Source organism: Symphalangus syndactylus, chromosome 12 (assembly GCF_028878055.3).
Source record: "Symphalangus syndactylus isolate Jambi chromosome 12, NHGRI_mSymSyn1-v2.1_pri, whole genome shotgun sequence".
NCBI classification, from domain to species: domain Eukaryota; kingdom Metazoa; phylum Chordata; class Mammalia; order Primates; family Hylobatidae; genus Symphalangus; species Symphalangus syndactylus.
In genome coordinates this window covers 77671898-77684396 of record NC_072441.2, presented here as the reverse complement: position 1 = coordinate 77684396, position 12499 = coordinate 77671898, and positions in this window count along the sequence as shown.

The following is a 12499-nucleotide window of genomic DNA, read 5'->3' as shown; positions in this document are numbered from 1 at the left end:
GAGAGGCTGTAGCCATGCTCCTCTCAATTCCTATCCTTTAGAGAACAGGAGTCAGGAGCCAATGGCAGGAGACAGCATGTCACCTGGGAATCTGCCAGTGCAGAATGTGAACAATGCCATGTTCTTGCAGAGAATGCTTAGCTTGAGTTTCATAGGAGGTAATCACCAGACAACTGCATAATGTAGAACACTGAGCAGGACAACTGACCTATCTCCTTCACACAGTCCATGTCACCACGAATCACACAACAAAAAGGAGAAGAGACATTTTGGGTTCAAAAAAAAGTAAAAAGATAATGTAGCTACATTTCTTTAGTTATTTTGAACCCCAAATATTTCCTCATCTTTTTGTTGCTGTCATTGATTGTGGTGACATGGACTTGTTGGTAGAGGACAGATCAGCTGTCTGGCTCAATGGTCTACTTTCTGAAGTTGTCTGAAAATGTCTTCATGATTAAATTCAGCCTAAATGTTTTGCCAGGAACACTGCAGAGTCAATGCTGTGAGTTTCCAACCTCAGCCCATCTGCGGGCAGAGAAGGTCTAGTTTGTCCATCACCATTATCATGACATCAGGACTGGTTACTTGGTTAAGGAGGGGTCTAGGAGATCTCTCCCTTTTAGAGACACCTTACTTATAATGAAGTATTTGGGAAAGTGGTTTTTAAAAGTATAAATGTCCTGTATTCTAATGATCATCCTCTAAACATTTTATCATTTATTAATCATCCCCGCCTGTATCTATCATTAGATTCATATCTCTACACTGGAAATTTTCTGTCTCAATTTTTACTGTGCCTTTGTTTTTGCTGGTGTCTGTTGTTGAAAAAAATTTCTCTGCCTGAGTTTTAACTTTTGTCCAAAGTTAATTTTAATTTATACAATTAAAAACTTTTGCCTATCACTCTGGACTGCTGGATTGTTTTTTACATTCAGTGTTATAATCTTTTATTATGCTGATTGTTTTTCATGGGTACTGATGCGAATTAATAAAAACATTTTCATTTCCCTGTTTATTTTCTAATCTCTTCCACATTGTAGGCTATGTTTACCATATGTAGCAGAATGTATTTACTACTTTTCTTGGTTCCAATTATTTGTATTCTTTGTGAGTGTGTGTGTGTGTGGTTGTGTGTGCCTTTGGCATTTAGGAAGGGTTGTAGAGCTCATGTTTAATATTGCACTAAAAATGTTTTTTGATAGATCCCCCCTTTGAACTAGACATACTTCTAATATTTGGTTTATACATTTTAAATTATAACTTTCAGCTTCAAATATTTCCATATGACAGTCAGTTACATAATGTGTTTTCTTTTTCCTACCTTCTCAACCTGCCACTTCTCATAATAGTATTTGAACCTAAACATATACCAGTGACATTCTGTGATTGTCATCTTGTCCCCACGTTTGTTTTTGGTTTAGATCCTCAATTAAATATATTAATACTCATGAGCTATTCAAAAGTGAATGTTACAGTCATCTCTTGCTGAGTGGTACTCATCCTTAACAGAGTTCTCCTGAGGGAATTGGGTCTTACTGAGTTTAGCATGTTTAATAATCTTTTCTCACTGTCTTAAAACATGGATCACATTACTGGATATAAGGTGCTTGCCCAAAATGATTTTTCTTGAGTTTTTAGGAGATATTGTCTTCCTTGGGGGACATACATGGCGTATGTTCTCATTGTGGGATTCTATTTTGTTCTACCAGGAACTCTAATTTCTGCCAGTTACTTCATTCATTTGTTCTCTTCACCACGAGTCTCCAGAAGATACTTCCATGGTCCACGCCTCCCCATCTCCCAGCAATTCTGCGTTTCCAAGACTGGCAATTCTTATCCTCTGCATGGTGAAGCTCTTTCCTTTCAATTCCCCAGTAGCCAGTGCTCTAATCCACCAGGTCTCAGGCATGATCTGTGTTTCTCCACACTTGCTTCTGTGGATAGTTTTACCTGTGTTCTGTCATTAACACAGGTAAAATGTCTCCCTGCTGTCCTGGCCTCTATTTGCATAGTGTTTCCTGCTCCCTCTGCTGTCGTGTGTCTCCCAGACGCGGCTAAATAAAATCACCTGAGGGCCACAGTGTTTCCTAGCCCTGGTGTGTAGGGGCAGGATTATGGGTGGAATTTTTGACTCTCTAAGTTAACCCCTAGGGCTTTGAAGTGTATGTTGAGAAATTCAGCTGTTATCATCCTAGGTGGACTTACTCTCTCCCATCCTCCTACTTCAAATGCAGAACTTCAATCGTGTACAAAAGAAGACTGAATCATATAATAGAACACACCCTTATTCATTGGCTGGCTTCACCAATCATCTCATGGCTGAACTTTTAAAAATACAATCTTAGCCACATACCTATGAAATGTATATGTGTGTGTGTATATATGTATATATATGAATTTGCTTCTGAGATTATGGAGGCTGAAATTCCAAAGATGGAAGGAAAGCTGTATACCCAGGAAAACATTTGTTTTCCATTAGGCTTCTTAATTCTCTCCTGGCATTTGATTGATTGTATGAGTCCCACCCCCATTAAGGAGGGCAATCTGCTTCACTTAGTCTGCCCATCCCAGTGTTAATCGTATCCGAAACACTCTCTGGAACACAACCAGAATCATGTTTGGCCAAATGTCCTGGCACCGTGGTGCTTGGTCACAGTGACAAGTACAAGTAACTATCACACTTGCCCTTTGTCATATTTGTGATTTCCACTGTTTTTCTCCCAATCCGCAGCTTATATTTGTTCTCTTATTACCGTCTTGTGTTGAGCAAAAACTTTTAATTTTTATAAAGTTGAAGTTATTAATGTTTTCTTTAATGGTTTGTGTTTATTGATAACAAAGAACACTTTGCCTAACTCTGTGTCATGAAGATTTTTTCTTATATTTTCTGCTATACTTTTTCTAGTTTTATAGTTTATATTTAGTTGCATAATCCTTTTTGAGTTAGTTTTTGAGTCAGTATTGAGGTTCAGGTGAATTTTTTTCCTTTGGGGATATGCATGTCCAGTTGTTTCTACACAATTTGTTGACAAGAGAATGCCTTCTCCACTGAATCTTATTTGGACATTTGTCAATCCATTGGGTGGTTGAGATTGGTGAGAGGACTGTCCTGGTGTTTGGACAGAGAGACAGGGCATGAAGTAGGGTGGTTCTTATGGGAAAAATTAAGGAAGACACATTTTTCTATGAAGCATAGGAAAGCCCCAAGCAAAATTGAGGTGGCCTCTGCCAGCATGTTGTAGCACACTTATCTCTGCTCTCTCTACCTGTCCTGTTGCAAAAGCTTGGGTGTGCATAGACACTGAGGTCGAGTGGTGTCTTTGGGCACTTTTGAGCATTGACACCAAAGCTGCAGCATCAAATCTTAGAATATCAAGCAGCCAGGTGGATCACCTGAGGTCAGGAGCTCACGACCAACCTGACTAGCATGGTGAAACCCCATATCTACTAAATCAAAAAAAATTAGCTGGTTATGGTGGTGCATGCTTGTAATCTGAGCTACTTGGGAGGCTGAGACAGGAGAATCGCTTGTGTACCTGGGAGGCAGAAGTGGCAGTGAGCCGAGATCACACCATTGCACTCCAGCCTGGGCAATGAGAGTGAAGCTCCATCCCCCCCACCAAAAAGTAAATAAAAATAAAAGAATATCAAGCAGCCAAAGAAGCAGGAAAACATAACACATAAGGAAGAATCTTATATCTAGTTGAAATTGACACACGTTGGAAATAGAAGAAAAGGACATTAGAGCAGTTAGTATAATTGTGTTTTAATTAAATGGAGAGATTGAAGATTTTTTAAATATCAAATTCTGTAGACAAAAACTATGATTTACAGTCTGAAATGGAAGAAGGCACTGGATTAAACATTGCAGAAGAGAAGATTATTGAACTAGATGGAATAGAAGTTGAAACTAACATAAATGAAACACACAGTAACAAATGACTTGAAAACATAAAAAGACCATCAGCATAAAAACGTTAAACATCCTAGTATAAGGCTAAATGGAATCCCTGAAGGGTGTGTGGTGGAGAAGAGAAACAAAGATATTTAAAACATTCTGGAAGAAAGATTTAGAAGCTCCATGGAAACTATAAACTTCAAATATAACAGAAATACAATTATTCTAAGAAGAAGAAACATGAAGAAAACTTCACCAAAGAACACCTTAATCAAATCTGTCAAAACCAGTGATAAAAAGGAAATCTTAAAAGGAATAAAAGGAGAAAGAGCATGTTACATACAGAGCACTAAATATAAGGATGGCATAAGATTTCTCATTGGAAACTTTACAAACAAGAAGTTTGCAATAAAGTACCTAAAAAAGGAAAAACTGAAGTCTACAATTCTTCACCTGGTCAATTTATCTTTCAAAAATAAACATGAGAAAAAATATTTTTGAACAGAAAACAAAATGATCTCAATTTGCAGATGGTGTGATCCTATGTATAGAAAATCCCAAATAATACATACAAATGCAAACACACATACATGCACACAGAGACCACAGACACACACACACACACTACTAGAGTTAGTAAGTGAATTCAGCAAACTTTCAGCAAACAACTAGTTGTGTTAGCAGTGAACAATCTGAGAAGAAAATTGACACAATTATTTCATTCATAATAGCACCTGTAAGGATAATATGCCTGGGAATAATTTTTTCAACAGACAGCTACAGAACATTGCTCACGGAGATTAAGGAAGACCTAAATAAATGGAAAGATATCTTGTGTTCATGGGTTGGAAGTTGTAACATGGTTAAGATAAAAATACAACTAAAAGCAATCCACAGATTCAATACAATCCTACCAAAAAGTGGCCTTTTTTACAGGAATGCCTAAGAAGAACTTCATATTCTTAAAAAATAGCAAGTGTCCCCCAAAAACAAAAGCAATCTTGAAATGTAAGAAGGAGCATTCTCTATTCCAAAGGTCTTTAACTGCTGTCAGCAATACTTGGTAGTCTTCAATATATAGGCTTTCACATCTTTGATTTTTCTGCTTTTGTTTCTAGACACGATCTCACTCACTCAGGCTGGAGTACGGTGGCACGATCACAGCTCACTGTAGCATGGAATTCTCAGGCCTATGACATCCTAGGGCCTCATCCACTGAGTTCCTGGGACTACAGGCTCACACCACCACACCGGGATAATTTTTCTGATTTGCAATAGAAATGAGTTTTCACTATGTTTCCTAGGCTAGTTTCAAGCTTCTGAGCTCAAGCGAACCTCCTGCCACAGCCTTCCAAAGTGCTGGGATTTGAAGCCAAGCCTGGCTGGCTTTCACATCTTTCCTATGTAGTTTATATTTCTTGATGCTATTGAGAGCCTGGCTGGCTTTCACATCTTTGCTACATAGTTTATATTTCTTGATGTTATTGTAAATGTTTATTAAAGGAATCTTTTTAAAATTTTGTATTAAAATTATATATTTAAGGAATACAATCTGAGGACTATGTATACATATACACATACCTATACATATACACATATATATACATATACATATACATATACATATACATATACATATACATATACATATACAATGAACCAATGCATACTAGGTGAGGGGCTGTCTTGTGAGCAAACCCAAAGTCCCTGGCTCATGAAGCCTTTGTCTAGAAGGATGGAGGGATCAGCAAGATGGGCACATGGCAGGTTCTGTCTTTGTTGCAGGCACCTGCCCACTCAGGTCTCTGGCAATACTAACCAGGCTTCACGATGGGTGAGGTGAGATAGGAATGGGAAAGTGGATGACCTCAGATCCAGAGACTGCAGTTGTCACCTGGGGACCTGGCATGTGCGTGGAGGAGTCTCCCACTGATTTGGCCCTGGGTCAATGCCCCAACATGAACAAGGACAGGAGTCTCAGCCTCAATGTTTTAGGAGCCCCCAGTCTTCTAAAGAGGGTTAGTGGTGGGGAAGAATGTTCAACAAAACAGAAGAGTTATGGGTACTCTAGCCTGGCAACAGAGAATACTTCCTTGTGCTATTAAATGGCAATATTTGACAATTATGGATGACACAATTGAGCAAGAGCTTTCATTGTTTAACAAGCAGTGTCTCTGGAACACTAGGTTAGTGCTGTCCGACGTTGACTGAAAAGTCAGTGGTTTGAGCCCATCCAGTCACATTAATGTTTCTAGCTGACATGACCTTCCATCTGAAAAGTCTCTTCCTTGGACCAAATATCTCTCAAATCTTCTCTTCTTCTTGTCTCTTGTCTATTTTCCAAGGCACCTCTTTGTTGCTTGAGGCAAAAAAAAGTCCATTTTTAATCCACACCCAACAAACATCTACCCTTACTTATCCTGGTTTTTAGGGTTTTGAGTTTGTTTGTTTGTTTGTTTTCTCTGCTTCTCATATTTGGAATACTGGAAATTCCTAAAGTGGAAAATGACAGAACCTGAATCACAAATATGGTGAAGCCACGGGCTCTGGGTGAAAAATCTAATCTGCCAGGGTTTGAAGTTAAACACATTAATTTTCTGTGCCTCCATTTCTATCTGTCCAATAGGCTGAATCAGAACACTTAGGTTGCCCAAAGTTTAAATGAGCGTGGAGCCGATGCCTGTCACACAGTAATTGGTCAACACGCATGAGCTCCTATCAGCGTCATGGCCTTCAGCATTTCCATCAAGCTTAGATCTTTGAAATGTCCTTCTTGATATGAACGGATCATTCTTCACACATTCTCTAACCGATGGCCATGAAATTGCTCCAATGTGTATTATTACAAATACAACTGCAGGGACTAGACTGACACGTGTATCTGTCGTGCATCGCTTGTCTATTTCTCCGTAGACACCTGGAGATGGAACTGTCAGACCAAAGTATTTATACATTTCTGATTTTGCTAATTTCTGTCTAAATTACTGTGAAAAGAAGATATAACAAGTCATACTTTTAACATTTTATGAGAATTCTTTTTTCTCCATCTTCTGGCCAAAACTGGGAAGTATTTGCCTACCATTTCCTCTGAACTTACTTTGTCAACATTTCTGTAGTCATACAGGGGGATCACATTGTATGCATGACATCAAATTCAAATCCTTAAATGAAAAGAGGGATTAACATGACTGTATAAAAATTTATATTCAAAATACAAAGAATGCAAATATATATGTGTATATAAATATATATATATACACACACATATATGAGAAAGGGATTTTTTTATTTGGATACTTTATCGAAGTTATATATACTTGAAAATTTGTTTAGTACAACAGCAGTCCCTTTTTGTACTCCCAGAGTTTCATCACATAGAAGCAATTATTTAGTTATCTCCTTATGTCTAAATATATATTATTACTTTTTGATTTTCAAGCTTAAGCGCTATCTCTCTTTCACATACTTACTCATCACCACCACCCGCAAACATGCCTCTCACTACCTTACCCTCTAACATGTTTATGTCCTAGTTTGCTGGGTCAATTACTACATTCTTATAACTTGTATATTTTATTCAGAGTTCAGTCACATTAGATATACATAGCAGGAATGAAAGGCCAGTATCTTCAGGGATTCTCTCTCAAGTGGATAAGCTTCAGAGATTTTTGTAATCTTTGGTCACCCTCCCCGTCTTTTTCCTATTCCAGGTAAGTACTGGATCTGATGGGCCCAGCTTAGGTCAGGCACTCTCTCCTTGAGCGGGGGAGAGTGGGGCACCTTCATGTGTAGTACAAGGAAAACACTGTCCAAAGAGGGAAGGGTAGTTCTAAGACAGAAAAGTCAATCTGGGATATGGGTAGGCAAAACAAAGACAGGAAAAAAAAAGTGTCTCTTCTGTGAGGGGAGCATGAAGCAGAGGGTGGATTCAGAGTGGGAAGGGAGAGTTTTGAGAGATATGGGCCATGGATATCCCTCTCTGGGCTGGAGCCACACAAGACTCTTAGGGTCTCTCAGGGGCAGGGATCTGAGGAGAATCTGCCCTCCACAACCTGCGAGACTGGTGAGAGGACTGTCCTGGTCACCAGACAGAAATGGGGTCCGGGCCAGGGCAGTTCTTGTGGGAAAGAAAGGACAGGACATCTTCTCCTTAAGGTAAGGTCCTGAGTCGGGTCTTGGTAGGGAGGGAGGTTACCGTGGGCATTGGCAGCTGAAGATGGTGGGCCAGATGAGGGCACTGAAATCTATGTCCTATAAACTTGTAGTTCTAGTAAAAGAATAGCTGCAGTAAAGGCTCTTTAGGAAGGGGAGGTGGAAGACCTGATTTGGGTTGGGGGTCCAAGAAGAATGTCTGCCTTGCTGTGCAGAAGCCTTCTGCATAACCTCCCTGGTCCCCTTGCTCAGTCTCCTGGACAGACCCCTGTGAGCCCTGGAAGTGCACAGTCAGCTCAGCCAAGGCATCTCCAGTTGGACTCATCCCTGGGCATTTCTGTGGCCTTGGGTGCCCTGGCCTCCTCCAGGCCCTGTCTTGCAGGCAATCATCCTGCAAGGGAAGGGGGAAAGGAAGCTACTTGACAGTTAACTCTGAGCAGCTTCACAAGGTCCTGACTTAGCTCCTAGTCACTTGCAAACCTATATACCCCATCTCATCCCCCAAACGATGAAAAGAAACTTTGCCAGGACTCATGCCAGACAAATAGGGTGGGACTGTTCCATAGAGCCAAGTTCTTAGGATATCAATAAGAGATGGAAACCACTTGCTGGAAGGCGCCACAGTGGGAACCTTGGGGGCAGGGAGCAGTCACTGAACTGTCAGGGTGAATCCTGGCTCCTGGCCCTCACACACCCTTTCTCCCCCTCCCTCCTTCTCTCTTCCCTTCTGTCTGCTTTTTCCCCTCTCTCCCCTGCATCCCTCAGGTACCTTCCGTGGGCCCTCACTGCTCCTTTTCAGAGGCTCCAAAGTGAGCCCTCAAAACACTTTGTAACCTTGGACATTTCCAAAACTGGAGAGATTTGGCCACACCATTTGTATAAGCTAGGAAGGTCCTCCAGAGTTCTTGTCTAAATTTTTCTGTTGATGAGAAGAGAACAAAAGAGTTTCCATCTGATCTGGTCCTAAGGCAACTTCTCCTTGGAGCAGAGTCTGGGCAAGCAGAAGGGGGTTGCCCAGGGCCCCAGACTTGCCCCTTACAGCTGCTCTTCTCCTCCCCCCTTCACTGTGGGAGAGCTGGCCAGGGATCAGGAACCTCTGTTCTCCACAGATGCTAGGATTCCAGGCTCAGATCTAAATATTGACTGATTTAGGAGGCTAAGAGAGGCAATTCCCTGGAGAGAGGTGTCAGGAGTTCAGACAAGAGCAGCATCTAGTTGCCATCCACAGAGACCCCAAGACAGGAATCCACTGGTAGCTGGTTGGAGGGGATCCCATGAAAACAAAGAGAAACATGCACATTAGAACTGGATCCAATATCAGGCGATTAAAAACTGCACCATCCTATGGGATGAAGGAATTAGGGAACCCTGGAAGTAAAGTTTTTCATGTAGGTAATTTCTTCCAAAGAGACACAGGGCAATGGCCCAATGACATGAGTAAAAGAAAACTCGGGGTCTAGGATTGAGGGAGGCAGCCTTTTTTAAATTATTATTATACTTTAAGTTTTAGGGTACATGTGCACAATGTGCAGGTTTGTTACATAGGTATCCATGTGCCATGCTGGTGTGTTGCACCCATTAACTCGTCATTTAGCATTAGGTATAGCTCCGAATGCTGTCCCTCCCCCCTCCCCCCACCCCACAACAGTCTCGGGATTGTGATGTTCCCCTTCCTGTGTCCATGTGTTCTCATTGTTCAATTCCCACCTATGAGTGAGAACATGCAGTGTTTGGTTTTTTGTCCTTGCGATAGTTTACTGAGAATGATGGTTTCCAGTTTCATCCATGTCCCTACAAAGGACATGAACTCATCATTTTTTATGGCTGCATAGTATTCCATGGTGTATATGTGCCACATTTTCTTAATCCAGTCTATTGTTGTTGGACATTTGGGTTGGTTCCAACTCTTTGCTATTGTGAATAGTGCCGCAATAAACATACGTGTGCATGTGTCTTTATAGCAGCATGATTTATAGTCCTTTGGGTATATACCCAGTAATGGGATGGCTGGGTCAAATGGTATTTCTAGTTCTAGATCCCTGAGGAATCGCCACACTGACTTCCACAATGGTTGAACAAGTTTACAGTCCCACCAACAGTGTAGAAGTGTTTCTATTTCTCCACATCCTCTCCAGCACCTGTTGTTCCCTGATTTTTTAATGATCACCATTCTAAATGGTGTGAGATGGTACCTCATTGTGGTTTTGATTTGCATTTCTCTGATGGCCAGTGATGATGAGCATTTTTTCATGTGTTTTTTGGCTGCACAAATGTCTTCTTTTGAGAAGTGTCTGTTCATGTCCTTCACCCACTTTTTGATGGGGTTGTTTGTTTTTTTCTTGTAAATTTGTTTGAGTTCATTGTAGATTCTGGATATTAGCACTTTGTCAGATGAGTAGGTTGTGAAAATTTTCTCCCATTCTGTAGGTTGCCTGTCCACTCTGATGGTAGTTTATTTTGCTGTGCAGAAGCTCTTTAGTTTAACTAGATCCCATTTGTCAATTTTGGCTTTTGTTGCCATTGCTTTTGGTGTTTTAGACATGAAGTCCTTGCATAAGCCTATGTCCTGAATGGTATTGCCTAGGTATTCTTCTAGGGTTTTTATGGTCTTAGGTCTAACATGTAAGTCTTTAATCCATCTTGAATTAATTTTTGTATAAGGTGTGAGGAAGGGATCCAGTTTCAGCTTTCTACATATGGCTAGCCAGTTTTCCCAGCACCATTTATTAAACAGGGAATCCTTTTCCCATTGCTTGTTTTTGTCAGGTTTGTCAAAAATCAGATAGTTGTAGACATGTGGCATTATTTCTGAGGGCTCTGTTCTGTTCCATTGATCTATGTCTCTGTTGTGGTACCAGTACCATGCTCTTTTGGTTACTGTAGTCTTGTAGTATAGTTTGAAGTCAGGTAGCGTGATGGGGAGGCAGCCTTTTTAGTGGAGGAGACCTCTGACCTGGAGGCCCAGGGTCACCCTGAGAGGGGAGGGGTCTTGCTGGGTCACTGGGTCCAGGACTCCAGTTGCATATAGCCAGTGGCCTGGAGGGTCCATGACCATGATTGGGGCAATTTCCCCCACTCCACTTAGGGAGCAATAGAGAGGAACCTCACTGGAATTATACAGAAAGTCCCAATGAGACTTGAACTCTGATCACTGTATTCAGAGTCCAAAGCCCTCACCATTACACCATAGAATCTCACAGTAACTTATAACTGGAGGTAACTAAGTTCATACTTAGCAGCCATAGTTCTCATGCACCTATGTTAAGGCATTTCTTCTGATCTCTCAAGCAACACCAAGGAAGGTGGACCTGCGAGAGAGAAGTCGTCCTCTATCTTTCTCTCTGCCCTCTCCTTTGATCAACTTTTATCATTTCATTTGCACCTCAGAAAATGAGGCAAAATCCAGTTTGGGCTTAGGGCCAGAGAAGAGCCCTTTGAGGCCTCCCTCCTGGAAAACATACTTTCTCAGTTTACCAGCATTTCCTGTACCAAGGGGAAATTTCTGCAAACTGTAGTGTTATATTCTTTTTGCCTTCCCTCTTTTCCCTTTGTCCAGGGAGGCCAGATGATTGTTACAGCAGGACTTGGAACTTCCTGGGTGCCTTGCCACCTTCCTCCATGTAATAAATAATGGCTGACACCAAGCAAGTGGGATTGGGAGGCAGGGAGTCTTTTATTTTCCTCTTCATATACTGCTATGCCTTTGTTTAGTTGGTTTTGGCAAGATTTTCTCACCAGAAATGGAGATTTGTTGGATTTAAAATACAAAGCAATCAGCCATATTTTACATTTCTATAAAGCACTCAAACCAGGACACACACACCTGCTGTGACTCAAAATCAACCATATACTGTGGAGGTCAGGAGGCAGGGCTCTGGCACTGAAGCACAGTGTGTTTTCTCAGAATTGGCCAAGTTGACGCCATTCTAATTTCTCAATATACCACAACCCATTATTGCAGTTTTTAAAAGGGTAGATGTATTTTTACCAAAACCCCAGGGGTTCAGTATAGGTCCTGCTGCTCAGCACACAGAAAGCCAATCATTGAGACATTGAGTATTGCTGAGGAAGAAGGCTTTAATTGGGTGCTGCAGCTGAGGAGAAGGGAGATTAGTCTCAAATGTATCTCCCTGATTGACTAAAGTTAGGGGTTTATATAGCAGGGAAGAAACGTAACTGTGAGTGGTAAAAGAGGAACTAGGGAGTGGTGAGGAAGCACTCATGATGAGTGAGGGTTATGGCATCTCATTGTCTAGAGGCTGTGATCAGCTGAGTTTCAGGTCTATGATGCTTTCTGAGAGGTCTGAGAGTCCTTTCTTGAGGAAGGAACTCAGATAAAACAAATATAGGTTTGTTTTAATGAATGGCTTGACCTCAGGAGTTTGAAAACAGCCTGGGCAATATGGTGAAACGCTGTCTCTACTGAAAATACAAAAAAAAAAAAAAAAA